Here is a 15,555-nt window from a genome sequence, read left to right on the forward strand (position 1 = left end):
TAGTCGTGATTCAACATTGACAGTAGTTTCGTTTAGTTTCAATTTACAAATACTGAACCGAGATTACGCATTATATTTCATGACATTTACGATAAACTGGACTATTCATACAAGTTGCATATTGCAGAATGTCAGCAGCGTGGCGCAGCGGAAGCGTGCTGGGCCCATAACCCAGAGGTCCCTGGATCGAAACCAGGCGCTGCTATGAAATTGAAGTTTTAAACCGTTAATTTTCGAACAACCTGTTGCTCCGAGTTATGTGCCTTAAAAGTTTGCTTTATTAATCCGGAACATTCGTGATTCGCAATCTGCCAAGCGTAACAAATTATGAATGACGAGTAAGTAGGTTGGCAATAACAATAATTATTAACTGGCGCAAAATTTGAGTTGCAAGTAACTGTCAGGATGGCCGAGCGGTCTCAGGCGCCAGACTCAAGGATTTGACACCTTGCCCTTATTTCAGGGTTATTTATGGGAGATTTCTGGTCCACGAATGTGGGCGTGGGTTCGAATCCCACTTCTGACAATGTTATTTTACCTTTAGTAACTTAGCAAATTCTCGCCTAGTTTGTGCTCGATATGACATTTAACTATCTTCGTGTTTAGTCGTGATTCAACATTGACAGTAGTTTCGTTTAGTTTCAATTTACAAATACTGAACCGACATTACGCATTATATTTCATGACATTTACGATAAACTGGACTATTCATACAAGTTGCATACAGCAGAATTTCAGCAGCGTGGCGCAGCGGAAGCGTGCTGGGCCCATAACCCAGAGGTCCCTGGATCGAAACCAGGCGCTGCTATGAAATTGAAGTTTTTAACTGTTAATTCTCAAACAACCTGTTGCTGCGTGTTATGTGCCTTAAAAGTTTGCTTTATTAATCCGGAACATTCGTGATTCGCAATCTGCAAGCGTAACAAATTATGAATGACGAGTAAGTATGTTGGCAATAACAATAATTATTAACTGGCGCAAAATTTGAGTTTCAAGTAACTGTCAGGATGGCCGAGCGGTCTAAGGCGCCAGACTCAAGGATTTGACACCTTGCCCTTATTTCAGGGTTATTTATGGGAGATTTCTGGTCCACGAATGTGGGCGTGGGTTCGAATCCCACTTCTGACAATGTTATTTTACCTTTAGTAACTTAGCAAATTCTCGCCTAGTTTGTGCTCGATATGACATTTAATTATCTTCGTGTTTAGTCGTGATTCAACATTGACAGTAATTTCGTTTAGTTTCAATTTACAAATACTGAACCGAGATTACGCATTATATTTCATAACATTTACGATAAACTGGACTATTCATACAAGTTGCATACTGCAGAATGTCAGCAGCGTGGCGCAGCGGAAGCGTGCTGGGCCCATAACCCAGAGGTCCCTGTATCGAAACCAGGCGCTGCTATGAAATTGAAGTTTTTAACCGTTAATTCTCAAACAACCTGTTGCTGCGAGTTATGTGCCTTAAAAGTTTGCTTTATTCATCCGGAACATCCGTGATTCGCAAAATGCCAAGCGTAACAAATTATAAATGACGAGTAAGTAGGTTGGCAATAACAATAATTATTAACTGGCGCAAAATTTGAGTTGCAAGTAACTGTCAGGATGGCCGAGCGGTCTAAGGCGCTAGACTCAAGGATTTGACACCTTGCCCTTATTTCAGGGTTATTTATGGGAGATTTCTGGTCCACGAATGTGGGCGTGGGTTCGAATCCCACTTCTGACAATGTTATTTTACCTTTAGTAACTTAGCAAATTCTCGCCTAGTTTGTGCTCGATATGACATTTAATTATCTTCGTGTTTAGTCGTGATTCAACATTGACAGTAGTTTCGTTTAGTTTCAATTTACAAATACTGAACCGAGATTACGCATTATATTTCATGACATTTACGATAAACTGGACTATTCATACAAGTTGCATACTGCAGAATGTCAGCAGCGTGGCGCAGCGGAAGCGTGCTGGGCCCATAACCCAGAGGTCCCTGTATCGAAACCAGGCGCTGCTATGAAATTGAAGTTTTTAACCGTTAATTCTCAAACAACCTGTTGCTGCGAGTTATGTGCCTTAAAAGTTTGCTTTATTCATCCGGAACATCCGTGATTCGCAAAATGCCAAGCGTAACAAATTATAAATGACGAGTAAGTAGGTTGGCAATAACAATAATTATTAACTGGCGCAAAATTTGAGTTGCAAGTAACTGCCAGGATGGCCGAGCGGACTAAGGCGCCAGACTCAAGGATTTGACACTTGCCCTTATTTCAGGGTTATTTATGGGAGATTTCTGGTCCACGAATGTGGGCGTGGGTTCGAATCCCACTTCTGACAATGTTATTTTACCTTTAGTAATTTAGCAAATTCTCGCCTAGTTTGTGCTCGATATGACATTTAATTATCTTCGTGTTTAGTCGTGATTCAACATTGACAGTAGTTTCGTTTAGTTTCAATTTACAAATACTGAACCGAGATTACGCATTATATTTCATGACATTTACGATAAACTGGACTATTCATACAAGTTGCATATTGCAGAATGTCAGCAGCGTGGCGCAGCGGAAGCGTGCTGGGCCCATAACCCAGAGGTCCCTGGATCGAAACCAGGCGCTGCTATGAAATTGAAGTTTTAAACCGTTAATTCTCGAACAACCTGTTGCTCCGAGTTATGTGCCTTAAAAGTTTGCTTTATTAATCCGGAACATTCGTGATTCGCAATCTGCCAAGCGTAACAAATTATGAATGACGAGTAAGTAGTTTGGCAATAACAATAATTATTAACTGGCGCAAAATTTGAGTTGCAAGTAACTGTCAGGATGGCCGAGCGGTCTAAGGCGCCAGACTCAAGGATTTGACACCTTGCCCTTATTTCAGGGTTATTTATGGGAGATTTCTGGTCCACGAATGTGGGCGTGGGTTCGAATCCCACTTCTGACAATGTTATTTTACCTTTAGTAACTTAGCAAATTCTCGCCTAGTTTGTGCTCGATATGACATTTAATTATCTTCGTGTTTAGTCGTGATTCAACATTGACAGTAGTTTCGTTTAGTTTCAATTTACAAATACTGAACCGAGATTACGCATTATATTTCATGACATTTACGATAAACTGGACTATTCATACAAGTTGCATACTGCAGAATGTCAGCAGCGTGGCGCAGCGGAAGCGTGCTGGGCCCATAACCCAGAGGTCCCTGGATCGAAACCAGGCGCTGCTATGAAATTGAAGTTTTTAACTGTTAATTCTCAAACAACCTGTTGCTGCGTGTTATGTGCCTTAAAAGTTTGCTTTATTAATCCGGAACATTCGTGATTCGCAATCTGCAAGCGTAACAAATTATGAATGACGAGTAAGTAGGTTGGCAATAACAATAATTATTAACTGGCGCAAAATTTGAGTTGCAAGTAACTGTCAGGATGGCCGAGCGGTCTAAGGCGCCAGACTCAAGGATTTGACACCTTTCCCTTATTTCAGGGTTATTTATGGGAGATTTCTGGTCCACGAATGTGGGCGTGGGTTCGAATCCCACTTCTGACAATGTTATTTTACCTTTAGTAACTTAGCAAATTCTCGCCTAGTTTGTGCTCGATATGACATTTAATTATCTTCGTGTTTAGTCGTGATTCAACATTGACAGTAGTTTCGTTTAGTTTCAATTTACAAATACTGAACCGAGATTACGCATTATATTTCATGACATTTACGAAAAACTGGACTATTCATACAAGTTGCATATTGCAGATTGTCAGCAGCGTGGCGCAGCGGAAGCGTGCTGGGCCGATAACCCAGAGGTCCCTGGATCGAAACCAGGCGCTGCTATGAAATTGAAGTTTTAAACCGTTAATTCTCGAACAACCTGTTGCTCCGAGTTATGTGCCTAAAAAGTTTGCTTTATTAATCCGGAACATTCGTGATTCGCAATCTGCCAAGCGTAACAAATTATGAATGACGAGTAAGTAGGTTGGCAATAACAATAATTATTAACTGGCGCAAAATTTGAGTTGCAAGTAACTGTCAGGATGGCCGAGCGGTCTAAGGCGCCAGACTCAAGGATTTGACACCTTGCCTTTATTTCAGGGTTATTTATGGGAGATTTCTGGTCCACGAATGTGGGCGTGGGTTCGAATCCCACTTCTGACAATGTTATTTTACCTTTAGTAACTTAGCAAATTCTCGCCTAGTTTGTGCTCGATATGACATTTAATTATCTTCGTGTTTAGTCGTGATTCAACATTGACAGTAGTTTCTTTTAGTTTCAATTTACAAATACTGAACCGACATTACGCATTATATTTCATGACATTTACGATAAACTGGACTATTCATACAAGTTGCATACAGCAGAATGTCAGCAGCGTGGCGCAGCGGAAGCGTGCTGGGCCCATAACCCAGAGGTCCCTGGATCGAAACCAGGCGCTGCTATGAAATTGAAGTTTTTAACTGTTAATTCTCAAACAACCTGTTGCTGCGTGTTATGTGCCTTAAAAGTTTGCTTTATTAATCCGGAACATTCGTGATTCGCAATCTGCAAGCGTAACAAATTATGAATGATGAGTAAGTAGGTTGGCAATAACAATAATTATTAACTGGCGCAAAATTTGAGTTGCAAGTAACTGTCAGGATGGCCGAGCGGTCTAAGGCGCCAGACTCAAGGATTTGACACCTTGCCCTTATTTCAGGGTTATTTATGGGAGATTTCTGGTCCACGAATGTGGGCGTGGGTTCGAATCCCACTTCTGACAATGTTATTTTACCTTTAGTAACTTAGCAAATTCTCGCCTAGTTTGTGCTCGATATGACATTTAATTATCTTCGTGTTTAGTCGTGATTCAACATTGACAGTAGTTTCGTTTAGTTTCAATTTACAAATACTGAACCGAGATTACGCATTATATTTCATGACATTTACGATAAACTGGACTATTCATACAAGTTGCATACTGCAGAATGTCAGCAGCGTGGCGCAGCGGAAGCGTGCTGGGCCCATAACCCAGAGGTCCCTGTATCGAAACCAGGCGCTGCTATGAAATTGAAGTTTTTAACCGTTAATTCTCAAACAACCTGTTGCTGCGAGTTATGTGCCTTAAAAGTTTGCTTTATTCATCCGGAACATCCGTGATTCGCAAAATGCCAAGCGTAACAAATTATAAATGACGAGTAAGTAGGTTGGCAATAACAATAATTATTAACTGGCGCAAAATTTGAGTTGCAAGTAACTGTCAGGATGGCCGAGCGGTCTAAGGCGCCAGACTCAAGGATTTGACACCTTGCCCTTATTTCAGGGTTATTTATGGGAGATTTCTGGTCCACGAATGTGGGCGTGGGTTCGAATCCCACTTCTGACAATGTTATTTTACCTTTAGTAACTTAGCAAATTCTCGCCTAGTTTGTGCTCGATATGACATTTAATTATCTTCGTGTTTAGTCGTGATTCAACATTGACAGTAGTTTCGTTTAGTTTCAATTTACAAATACTGAACCGAGATTACGCATTATATTTCATGACATTTACGATAAACTGGACTATTCATACAAGTTGCATACTGCAGAATGTCAGCAGCGTGGCGCAGCGGGAGCGTTCTGGGCCCATAACCCAGAGGTCCCTGTATCGAAACCAGGCGCTGCTATGAAATTGAAGTTTTTAACCGTTAATTCTCAAACAACCTGTTGCTGCGAGTTATGTGCCTTAAAAGTTTGCTTTATTCATCCGGAACATCCGTGATTCGCAAAATGCCAAGCGTAACAAATTATAAATGACGAGTAAGTAGGTTGGCAATAACAATAATTATTAACTGGCGCAAAATTTGAGTTGCAAGTAACTGTCAGGATGGCCGAGTGGTCTAAGGCGCCAGACTCAAGGATTTGACACCTTGCCCTTATTTCAGGGTTATTTATGGGAGATTTCTGGTCCACGAATGTGGGCGTGGGTTCGAATCCCACTTCTGACAATGTTATTTTACCTTTAGTAACTTAGCAAATTCTCGCCTAGTTTGTGCTCGATATGACATTTAATTATCTTCGTGTTTAGTCGTGATTCAACATTGACAGTAGTTTCGTTTACTTTCAATTTACAAATACTGAACCGAGATTACGCATTATATTTCATGACATTTACGATAAACTGGACTATTCATACAAGTTGCATACTGCAGAATGTCAGCAGCGTGGCGCAGCGGGAGCGTTCTGGGCCCATAACCCAGAGGTCCCTGTATCGAAACCAGGCGCTGCTATGAAATTGAAGTTTTTAACCGTTAATTCTCAAACAACCTGTTGCTGCGAGTTATGTGCCTTAAAAGTTTGCTTTATTCATCCGGAACATCCGTGATTCGCAAAATGCCAAGCGTAACAAATTATAAATGACGAGTAAGTAGGTTGGCAATAACAATAATTATTAACTGGCGCAAAATTTGATTTGCAAGTAACTGTCAGGATGGCCGAGTGGTCTAAGGCGCCAGACTCAAGGATTTGACACCTTGCCCTTATTTCAGGGTTATTTATGGGAGATTTCTGGTCCACGAATGTGGGCGTGGGTTCGAATCCCACTTCTGACAATGTTATTTTACCTTTAGTAACTTAGCAAATTCTCGCCTTGTTTGTGCTCGATATGACATTTAATTATCTTCGTGTTTAGTCGTGATTCAACATTGACAGTAGTTTCGTTTAGTTTCAATTTACAAATACTGAACCGAGATTACGTATTATATTTCATGACATTTACGATAAACTGGACTATTCATACAAGTTGCATACTGCAGAATGTCAGCAGCGTGGCGCAGCGGAAGCGTGCTGGCCCATAACCCAGAGGTCCCTGTATCGAAACCAGGCGCTGCTATGAAATTGAAGTTTTTAACCGTTAATTCTCAAACAACCTGTTGCTGCGAGTTATGTGCCTTAAAAGTTTGCTTTATTCATCCGGAACATCCGTGATTCGCAAAATGCCAAGCGTAACAAATTATAAATGACGAGTAAGTAGGTTGGCAATAACAATAATTATTAACTGGCGCAAAATTTGAGTTGCAAGTAACTGTCAGGATGGCCGAGCGGTGTAAGGCGCCAGACTCAAGGATTTGACACCTTGCCCTTATTTCAGGGTTATTTATGGGAGATTTCTGGTCCACGAATGTGGGCGTGGGTTCGAATCCCACTTCTGACAATGTTATTTTACCTTTAGTAACTTAGCAAATTCTCGCCTAGTTTGTGCTCGATATGACATTTAATTATCTTCGTGTTTAGTCGTGATTCAACGTTGACAGTAGTTTCGTTTAGTTTCAATTTACAAATACTGAACCGAGATTACGCATTATATTTCATGACATTTACGATAAACTGGACTATTCATACAAGTTGCATACTGCAGAATGTCAGCAGCGTGGCGCAGCGGAAGCGTGCTGGGCCCATAACCCAGAGGTCCCTGGATCGAAACCAGGCGCTGCTATGAAATTGAAGTTTTTAACCGTTAATTCTCAAACAACCTGTTGCTGCGAGTTATGTGCCTTAAAAGTTTGCTTTATTCATCCGCAACATCCGTGATTCGCAAAATGCCAAGCGTAACAAATTATAAATGACGAGTAAGTAGGTTGGCAATAACAATAATTATTAACTGGCGCAAAATTTGAGTTGCCCTTATTTCAGGGTTATTTATGGGAGATTTCTGGTCCACGAATGTGGGCGTGGGTTCGAATCCCACTGCTGACACTGTTATTTTACCTTTAGTAACTTAGCAAATTCTCGCCTAGTTTGTGCTCGATATGACATTTAATTATCTTCGTGTTTAGTCGTGATTCAACATTGACAGTAGTTTCGTTTAGTTTCAATTTACAAATACTGAACCGAGATTACGCATTATATTTCATGACATTTACGATAAACTGGACTATTCATACAAGTTGCATATTGCAGAATGTCAGCAGCGTGGCGCAGCGGAAGCGTGCTGGGCCCATAACCCAGAGGTCCCTGGATCGAAACCAGGCGCTGCTATGAAATTGAAGTTTTAAACCGTTAATTCTCAAACAACCTGTTGCTCCGAGTTATGTGCCTTAAAAGTTTGCTTTATTCATCCGGAATTTCGTGATTCGCAATCTGCCAAGCGTAACAAATTATGAATGACGAGTAAGTAGGTTGGCAATAACAATAATTATTAACTGGCGCAAAATTTGAGTTGCAAGTAACTGTCAGGATGGCCGAGCGGTCTAAGGCGCCAGACTCAAGGATTTGACACCTTGCCCTTATTTCAGGGTTATTTATGGGAGATTTCTGGTCCACGAATGTGGGCGTGGGTTCGAATCCCACTTCTGACAATGTTATTTTACCTTTAGTAACTTAGCAAATTCTCGCCTAGTTTGTGCTCGATATGACATTTAATTATCTTCGTGTTTAGTCGTGATTCAACATTGACAGTAGTTTCGTTTAGTTTCAATTTACAAATACTGAACCGAGATTACGCATTATATTTCATGACATTTACGATAAACTGGACTATTCATACAAGTTGCATACTGCAGAATGTCAGCAGCGTGGCGCAGCGGAAGCGTGCTGGGCCCATAACCCAGAGGTCCCTGTATCGAAACCAGGCGCTGCTATGAAATTGAAGTTTTTAACCGTTAATTCTCAAACAACCTGTTGCTGCGAGTTATGTGCCTTAAAAGTTTGCTTTATTCATCCGGAACATTCGTGATTCGCAATCTGCCAAGCGTAACAAATTATGAATGACGAGTAAGTAGGTTGGCAATAACAATAATTATTAACTGGCGCAAAATTTGAGTTGCAAGTAACTGTCAGGATGGCCGAGCGGTCTAAGGCGCCAGACTCAAGGATTTGACACCTTGCCCTTATTTCAGGGTTATTTATGGGAGATTTCTGGTCCACGAATGTGGGCGTGGGTTCGAATCCCACTTCTGACAATGTTATTTTACCTTTAGTAACTTAGCAAATTCTCGCCTAGTTTGTGCTCGATATGACATTTAATTATCTTCGTGTTTAGTCGTGATTCAACATTGACAGTAGTTTCGTTTAGTTTCAATTTACAAATACTGAACCGAGATTTCGCATTATATTTCATGACATTTACGATAAACTGGACTATTCATACAAGTTGCATACTGCAGAATGTCAGCAGCGTGGCGCAGCGGAAGCGTGCTGGGCCCATAACCCAGAGGTCCCTGTATCGAAACCAGGCGCTGCTATGAAATTGAAGTTTTTAACCGTTAATTCTCAAACAACCTGTTGCTGCGAGTTATGTGCCTTAAAAGTTTGCTTTATTCATCCGGAACATCCGTGATTCGCAAAATGCCAAGCGTAACAAATTATAAATGACGAGTAAGTAGGTTGGCAATAACAATAATTATTAACTGGCGCAAAATTTGAGTTGCAAGTAACTGTCAGGATGGCCGAGCGGTCTAAGGCGCCAGACTCAAGGATTTGACACCTTGCCCTTATTTCAGGGTTATTTATGGGAGATTTTCTGGTCCACGAATGTGGGCGTGGGTTCGAATCCCACTTCTGACAATGTTATTTTACCTTTAGTAACTTAGCAAATTCTCGCCTAGTTTGTGCTCGATATGACATTTAATTATCTTCGTGTTTAGTCGTGATTCAACATTGACAGTAGTTTCGTTTAGTTTCAATTTACAAATACTGAACCGAGATTACGCATTATATTTCATGACATTTACGATAAACTGGACTATTCATACAAGTTGCATACTGCAGAATGTCAGCAGCGTGGCGCAGCGGAAGCGTGCTGGGCCCATAACCCAGAGGTCCCTGTATCGAAACCAGGCGCTGCTATGAAATTGAAGTTTTTAACCGTTAATTCTCAAACAACCTGTTGCTGCGAGTTATGTGCCTTAAAAGTTTGCTTTATTCATCCGGAACATCCGTGATTCGCAAAATGCCAAGCGTAACAAATTATAAATGACGAGTAAGTAGGTTGGCAATAACAATAATTATTAACTGGCGCAAAATTTGAGATGCAAGTAACTGTCAGGATGGCCGAGCGGTCTAAGGCGCCAGACTCAAGGATTTGACACCTTGCCCTTATTTCAGGATTATTTATGGGAGATTTCTGGTCCACGAATGTGGGCGTGGGTTCGAATCCCACTTCTGACAATGTTATTTTACCTTTAGTAACTTAGCAAATTCTCGCCTAGTTTGTGCTCGATATGACATTTAATTATCTTCGTGTTTAGTCGTGATTCAACATTGACAGTAGTTTCGTTTAGTTTCAATTTACAAATACTGAACCGAGATTACGTATTATATTTCATGACATTTACGATAAACTGGACTATTCATACAAGTTGCATACTGCAGAATGTCAGCAGCGTGGCGCAGCGGAAGCGTGCTGGGCCCATAACCCAGAGGTCCCTGTATCGAAACCAGGCGCTGCTATGAAATTGAAGTTTTTAACCGTTAATTCTCAAACAACCTGTTGCTGCGAGTTATGTGCCTTAAAAGTTTGCTTTATTCATCCGCAACATCCGTGATTCGCAAAATGCCAAGCGTAACAAATTATAAATGACGAGTAAGTAGGTTGGCAATAACAATAATTATTAACTGGCGCAAAATTTGAGTTGCAAGTAACTGTCAGGATGGCCGAGCGGTCTAAGGCGCCAGACTCAAGGATTTGACACTTGCCCTTATTTCAGGGTTATTTATGGGAGATTTCTGGTCCACGAATGTGGGCGTGGGTTCGAATCCCACTGCTGACACTGTTATTTTACCTTTAGTAACTTAGCAAATTCTCGCCTAGTTTGTGCTCGATATGACATTTAATTATCTTCGTGTTTAGTCGTGATTCAACATTGACAGTAGTTTCGTTTAGTTTCAATTTACAAATACTGAACCGAGATTACGCATTATATTTCATGACATTTACGATAAACTGGACTATTCATACAAGTTGCATATTGCAGAATGTCAGCAGCGTGGCGCAGCGGAAGCGTGCTGGGCCCATAACCCAGAGGTCCCTGGATCGAAACCAGGCGCTGCTATGAAATTGAAGTTTTAAACCGTTAATTCTCGAACAACCTGTTGCTCCGAGTTATGTGCCTTAAAATTTTGCTTTATTAATCCGGAACATTCGTGATTCGCAATCTGCCAAGCGTAACAAATTATGAATGACGAGTAAGTAGGTTGGCAATAACAATAATTATTAACTGGCGCAAAATTTGAGTTGCAAGTAACTGTCAGGATGGCCGAGCGGTCTAAGGCGCCAGACTCAAGGATTTGACACCTTGCCCTTATTTCAGGGTTATTTATGGGAGATTTCTGGTCCACGAATGTGGGCGTGGGTTCGAATCCCACTTCTGACAATGTTATTTTACCTTTAGTAACTTAGCAAATTCTCGCCTAGTTTGTGCTCGATATGACATTTAATTATCTTCGTGTTTAGTCGTGATTCAACATTGACAGTAGTTTCGTTTAGTTTCAATTTACAAATACTGAACCGAGATTACGCATTATATTTCATGACATTTACGATAAACTGGACTATTCATACAAGTTGCATACTGCAGAACGTCAGCAGCGTGGCGCAGCGGAAGCGTGCTGGGCCCATAACCCAGAGGTCCCTGTATCGAAACCAGGCGCTGCTATGAAATTGAAGTTTTTAACCGTTAATTCTCAAACAACCTGTTGCTGCGAGTTATGTGCCTTAAAAGTTTGCTTTATTCATCCGGAACATCCGTGATTCGCAAAATGCCAAGCGTAACAAATTATAAATGACGAGTAAGTAGGTTGGCAATAACAATAATTATTAACTGGCGCAAAATTTGAGTTGCAAGTAACTGTCAGGATGGCCGAGCGGTCTAAGGCGCCAGACTCAAGGATTTGACACCTTGCCCTTATTTCAGGGTTATTTATGGGAGATTTCTGGTCCACGAATGTGGGCGTGGGTTCGAATCCCACTTCTGACAATGTTATTTTACCTTTAGTAACTTAGCAAATTCTCGCCTAGTTTGTGCTCGATATGACATTTAATTATCTTCGTGTTTAGTCGTGATTCAACATTGACAGTAGTTTCGTTTAGTTTCAATTTACAAATACTGAACCGAGATTACGTATTATATTTCATGACATTTACGATAAACTGGACTATTCATACAAGTTGCATACTGCAGAATGTCAGCAGCGTGGCGCAGCGGAAGCGTGCTGGGCCCATAACCCAGAGGTCCCTGTATCGAAACCAGGCGCTGAAATTGAAGTTTTTAACCGTTAATTCTCAAACAACCTGTTGCTGCGAGTTATGTGCCTTAAAAGTTTGCTTTATTCATCCGGAACATCCGTGATTCGCAAAATGCCAAGCGTAACAAATTATAAATGACGAGTAAGTAGGTTGGCAATAACAATAATTATTAACTGGCGCAAAATTTGAGATGCAAGTAACTGTCAGGATGGCCGAGCGGTCTAAGGCGCCAGACTCAAGGATTTGACACCTTGCCCTTATTTCAGGATTATTTATGGGAGATTTCTGGTCCACGAATGTGGGCGTGGGTTCGAATCCCACTTCTGACAATGTTATTTTACCTTTAGTAACTTAGCAAATTCTCGCCTAGTTTGTGCTCGATATGACATTTAATTATCTTCGTGTTTAGTCGTGATTCAACATTGACAGTAGTTTCGTTTAGTTTCAATTTACAAATACTGAACCGAGATTACGTATTATATTTCATGACATTTACGATAAACTGGACTATTCATACAAGTTGCATACTGCAGAATGTCAGCAGCGTGGCGCAGCGGAAGCGTGCTGGGCCCATAACCCAGAGGTCCCTGTATCGAAACCAGGCGCTGCTATGAAATTGAATTTTTTAACCGTTAATTCTCAAACAACCTGTTGCTCCGAGTTATGTGCCTTAAAATTTTGCTTTATTAATCCGGAACATTCGTGATTCGCAATCTGCCAAGCGTAACAAATTATGAATGACGAGTAAGTAGGTTGGCAATAACAATAATTATTAACTGGCGCAAAATTTGAGTTGCAAGTAACTGTCAGGATGGCCGAGCGGTCTAAGGCGCCAGACTCAAGGATTTGACACCTTGCCCTTATTTCAGGGTTATTTATGGGAGATTTCTGGTCCACGAATGTGGGCGTGGGTTCGAATCCCACTTCTGACAATGTTATTTTACCTTTAGTAACTTAGCAAATTCTCGCCTAGTTTGTGCTCGATATGACATTTAATTATCTTCGTGTTTAGTCGTGATTCAACATTGACAGTAGTTTCGTTTAGTTTCAATTTACAAATACTGAACCGAGATTACGCATTATATTTCATGACATTTACGATAAACTGGACTATTCATACAAGTTGCATACTGCAGAATGTCAGCAGCGTGGCGCAGCGGAAGCGTGCTGGGCCCATAACCCAGAGGTCCCTGTATCGAAACCAGGCGCTGCTATGAAATTGAAGTTTTTAACCGTTAATTCTCAAACAACCTGTTGCTGCGAGTTATGTGCCTTAAAAGTTTGCTTTATTCATCCGGAACATCCGTGATTCGCAAAATGCCAAGCGTAACAAATTATAAATGACGAGTAAGTAGGTTGGCAATAACAATAATTATTAACTGGCGCAAAATTTGAATTGCAAGTAACTGTCAGGATGGCCGAGCGGTCTAAGGCGCCAGACTCAAGGATTTGACACCTTGCCCTTATTTCAGGGTTATTTATGGGAGATTTTCTGGTCCACGAATGTGGGCGTGGGTTCGAATCCCACTTCTGACAATGTTATTTTACCTTTAGTAACTTAGCAAATTCTCGCCTAGTTTGTGCTCGATATGACATTTAATTATCTTCGTGTTTAGTCGTGATTCAACATTGACAGTAGTTTCGTTTAGTTTCAATTTACAAATACTGAACCGACATTACGCATTATATTTCATGACATTTACGATAAACTGGACTATTCATACAAGTTGCATACTGCAGAATGTCAGCAGCGTGGCGCAGCGGAAGCGTGCTGGGCCCATAACCCAGAGGTCCCTGGATCGAAACCAGGCGCTGCTATGAAATTGAAGTTTTAAACCGTTAATTCTCGAACAACCTGTTGCTCCGAGTTATGTGCCTAAAAAGTTTGCTTTATTAATCCGGAACATTCGTGATTCGCAATCTGCAAGCGTAACAAATTATGAATGACGAGTAAGTAGGTTGGCAATAACAATAATTATTAACTGGCGCAAAATTTGAGTTGCAAGTAACTGTCAGGATGGCCGAGCGGCCTAAGGCGCCAGACTCAAGGATTTGACACCTTGCCCTTATTTCAGGGTTATTTATGGGAGATTTCTGGTCCACGAATGTGGGCGTGGGTTCGAATCCCACTTCTGACAATGTTATTTTACCTTTAGTAACTTAGCAAATTCTCGCCTAGTTTGTGCTCGATATGACATTTAATTATCTTCGTGTTTAGTCGTGATTCTACATTGACAGTAGTTTCGTTTAGTTTCAATTTACAAATACTGATCCGACATTACGCATTATATTTCATGACATTTACGATAAACTGGACTATTCATACAAGTTGCATACAGCAGAATGTCAGCAGCGTTGCGCAGCGGAAGCGTGCTGGGCCCATAACCCAGAGGTCCCTGGATCAAAACCAGGCGCTGCTATGAAATTGAAGTTTTTAACTGTTAATTCTCAAACAACCTGTTGCTGCGTGTTATGTGCCTTAAAAGTTTGCTTTATTAATCCGGAACATTCGTGATTCGCAATCTGCAAGCGTAACACATTATGAATGACGAGTAAGTAGGTTGGCAATAACAATAATTATTAACTGGCGCAAAATTTGAGTTGCAAGTAACTGTCAGGATGGCCGAGCGGCCTAAGGCGCCAGACTCAAGGATTTGATACCTTGCCCTTATTTCAGGGTTATTTATGGGAGATTTCTCGTCCACGAATGTGGGCGTGGGTTTGAATCCCACTTCTGACAATGTTATTTTACCTTTAGTAACTTAGCAAATTCTCGCCTAGTTTGTGCTCGATATGACATTTAATTATCTTCGTGTTTAGTCGTGATTCAACATTGACAGTAGTTTCGTTTAGTTTCAATTTACAAATACTGAACCGAGATTACGCATTATATTTCATGACATTTACGATAAACTGGACTATTCATACAAGTTGCATACTGCAGAATGTCAGCAGCGTGGCGCAGCGGAAGCGTGCTGGGCCCATAACCCAGAGGTCCCTGTATCGAAACCAGGCGCTGCTATGAAATTGAAGTTTTTAACCGTTAATTCTCAAACAACCTGTTGCTGCGAGTTATGTGCCTTAAAAGTTTGCTTTATTCATTCGAAACATTCGTTATTTGCAATCTGCCAAGCGCAACAAATTAAGAATGACGAGTAAGTAGGTTGGCAATAACAATAATTATTAACTGGCGCAAAATTTGAGTTGTAAGTCGCTGTCAGGATGGCCGAGCGGTCTAAGGCGCCAGATTCAAGGATTTGACACCTTGCCCTTATTTCAGGGTTATTTGTGGGAGATTTCTGGTCCACGAATGTGGGCGTGGGTTTGAATCCCACTTCTGACAATGTTATTTTACCTTTAGTAACTTAGC

At 41.0% G+C, this 15,555-nt stretch overlaps 19 non-coding genes across 19 annotated transcripts; all 19 read left to right on the top strand.

Annotated features, from left to right (window-relative positions):
* Positions 1 to 1,001: 1,001 nt before the first annotated feature.
* TRNAL-CAA (transfer RNA leucine (anticodon CAA)) lies at positions 1,002 to 1,128 on the top strand. The gene is made up of 2 exons: positions 1,002 to 1,039; positions 1,083 to 1,128. It is a non-coding gene; the product is annotated as a tRNA-Leu (tRNA).
* Positions 1,129 to 2,809: 1,681 nt separating this feature from the next.
* On the top strand, positions 2,810 to 2,936 carry TRNAL-CAA (transfer RNA leucine (anticodon CAA)). Its single transcript has 2 exons — positions 2,810 to 2,847; positions 2,891 to 2,936. It is a non-coding gene; the product is annotated as a tRNA-Leu (tRNA).
* Positions 2,937 to 3,411: 475 nt separating this feature from the next.
* Positions 3,412 to 3,538, top strand: TRNAL-CAA (transfer RNA leucine (anticodon CAA)). Its single transcript has 2 exons — positions 3,412 to 3,449; positions 3,493 to 3,538. It is a non-coding gene; the product is annotated as a tRNA-Leu (tRNA).
* Positions 3,539 to 3,748: 210 nt separating this feature from the next.
* TRNAI-GAU (transfer RNA isoleucine (anticodon GAU)) lies at positions 3,749 to 3,820 on the top strand. Its single transcript has one exon. It is a non-coding gene; the product is annotated as a tRNA-Ile (tRNA).
* A 194-nt stretch (positions 3,821 to 4,014) lies between these two features.
* On the top strand, positions 4,015 to 4,141 carry TRNAL-CAA (transfer RNA leucine (anticodon CAA)). The gene is made up of 2 exons: positions 4,015 to 4,052; positions 4,096 to 4,141. It is a non-coding gene; the product is annotated as a tRNA-Leu (tRNA).
* A 475-nt stretch (positions 4,142 to 4,616) lies between these two features.
* Positions 4,617 to 4,743, top strand: TRNAL-CAA (transfer RNA leucine (anticodon CAA)). The gene is made up of 2 exons: positions 4,617 to 4,654; positions 4,698 to 4,743. It is a non-coding gene; the product is annotated as a tRNA-Leu (tRNA).
* Positions 4,744 to 5,219: 476 nt separating this feature from the next.
* On the top strand, positions 5,220 to 5,346 carry TRNAL-CAA (transfer RNA leucine (anticodon CAA)). Its single transcript has 2 exons — positions 5,220 to 5,257; positions 5,301 to 5,346. It is a non-coding gene; the product is annotated as a tRNA-Leu (tRNA).
* A 476-nt stretch (positions 5,347 to 5,822) lies between these two features.
* On the top strand, positions 5,823 to 5,949 carry TRNAL-CAA (transfer RNA leucine (anticodon CAA)). Its single transcript has 2 exons — positions 5,823 to 5,860; positions 5,904 to 5,949. It is a non-coding gene; the product is annotated as a tRNA-Leu (tRNA).
* A 476-nt stretch (positions 5,950 to 6,425) lies between these two features.
* Positions 6,426 to 6,552, top strand: TRNAL-CAA (transfer RNA leucine (anticodon CAA)). The gene is made up of 2 exons: positions 6,426 to 6,463; positions 6,507 to 6,552. It is a non-coding gene; the product is annotated as a tRNA-Leu (tRNA).
* A 475-nt stretch (positions 6,553 to 7,027) lies between these two features.
* On the top strand, positions 7,028 to 7,154 carry TRNAL-CAA (transfer RNA leucine (anticodon CAA)). The gene is made up of 2 exons: positions 7,028 to 7,065; positions 7,109 to 7,154. It is a non-coding gene; the product is annotated as a tRNA-Leu (tRNA).
* Positions 7,155 to 8,171: 1,017 nt separating this feature from the next.
* TRNAL-CAA (transfer RNA leucine (anticodon CAA)) lies at positions 8,172 to 8,298 on the top strand. The gene is made up of 2 exons: positions 8,172 to 8,209; positions 8,253 to 8,298. It is a non-coding gene; the product is annotated as a tRNA-Leu (tRNA).
* Positions 8,299 to 8,774: 476 nt separating this feature from the next.
* On the top strand, positions 8,775 to 8,901 carry TRNAL-CAA (transfer RNA leucine (anticodon CAA)). Its single transcript has 2 exons — positions 8,775 to 8,812; positions 8,856 to 8,901. It is a non-coding gene; the product is annotated as a tRNA-Leu (tRNA).
* A 476-nt stretch (positions 8,902 to 9,377) lies between these two features.
* Positions 9,378 to 9,505, top strand: TRNAL-CAA (transfer RNA leucine (anticodon CAA)). Its single transcript has 2 exons — positions 9,378 to 9,415; positions 9,460 to 9,505. It is a non-coding gene; the product is annotated as a tRNA-Leu (tRNA).
* A 476-nt stretch (positions 9,506 to 9,981) lies between these two features.
* TRNAL-CAA (transfer RNA leucine (anticodon CAA)) lies at positions 9,982 to 10,108 on the top strand. Its single transcript has 2 exons — positions 9,982 to 10,019; positions 10,063 to 10,108. It is a non-coding gene; the product is annotated as a tRNA-Leu (tRNA).
* A 1,078-nt stretch (positions 10,109 to 11,186) lies between these two features.
* On the top strand, positions 11,187 to 11,313 carry TRNAL-CAA (transfer RNA leucine (anticodon CAA)). The gene is made up of 2 exons: positions 11,187 to 11,224; positions 11,268 to 11,313. It is a non-coding gene; the product is annotated as a tRNA-Leu (tRNA).
* Positions 11,314 to 11,789: 476 nt separating this feature from the next.
* On the top strand, positions 11,790 to 11,916 carry TRNAL-CAA (transfer RNA leucine (anticodon CAA)). Its single transcript has 2 exons — positions 11,790 to 11,827; positions 11,871 to 11,916. It is a non-coding gene; the product is annotated as a tRNA-Leu (tRNA).
* Positions 11,917 to 12,387: 471 nt separating this feature from the next.
* Positions 12,388 to 12,514, top strand: TRNAL-CAA (transfer RNA leucine (anticodon CAA)). Its single transcript has 2 exons — positions 12,388 to 12,425; positions 12,469 to 12,514. It is a non-coding gene; the product is annotated as a tRNA-Leu (tRNA).
* Positions 12,515 to 12,990: 476 nt separating this feature from the next.
* On the top strand, positions 12,991 to 13,117 carry TRNAL-CAA (transfer RNA leucine (anticodon CAA)). The gene is made up of 2 exons: positions 12,991 to 13,028; positions 13,072 to 13,117. It is a non-coding gene; the product is annotated as a tRNA-Leu (tRNA).
* Positions 13,118 to 13,593: 476 nt separating this feature from the next.
* TRNAL-CAA (transfer RNA leucine (anticodon CAA)) lies at positions 13,594 to 13,721 on the top strand. Its single transcript has 2 exons — positions 13,594 to 13,631; positions 13,676 to 13,721. It is a non-coding gene; the product is annotated as a tRNA-Leu (tRNA).
* Positions 13,722 to 15,555: the final 1,834 nt, after the last annotated feature.

The sequence above is a fragment of the Saccoglossus kowalevskii genome, chromosome 8 (assembly GCF_978046115.1).
Source record: "Saccoglossus kowalevskii chromosome 8, keSacKowa6.1, whole genome shotgun sequence".
NCBI lineage: Eukaryota > Metazoa > Hemichordata > Enteropneusta > Harrimaniidae > Saccoglossus > Saccoglossus kowalevskii.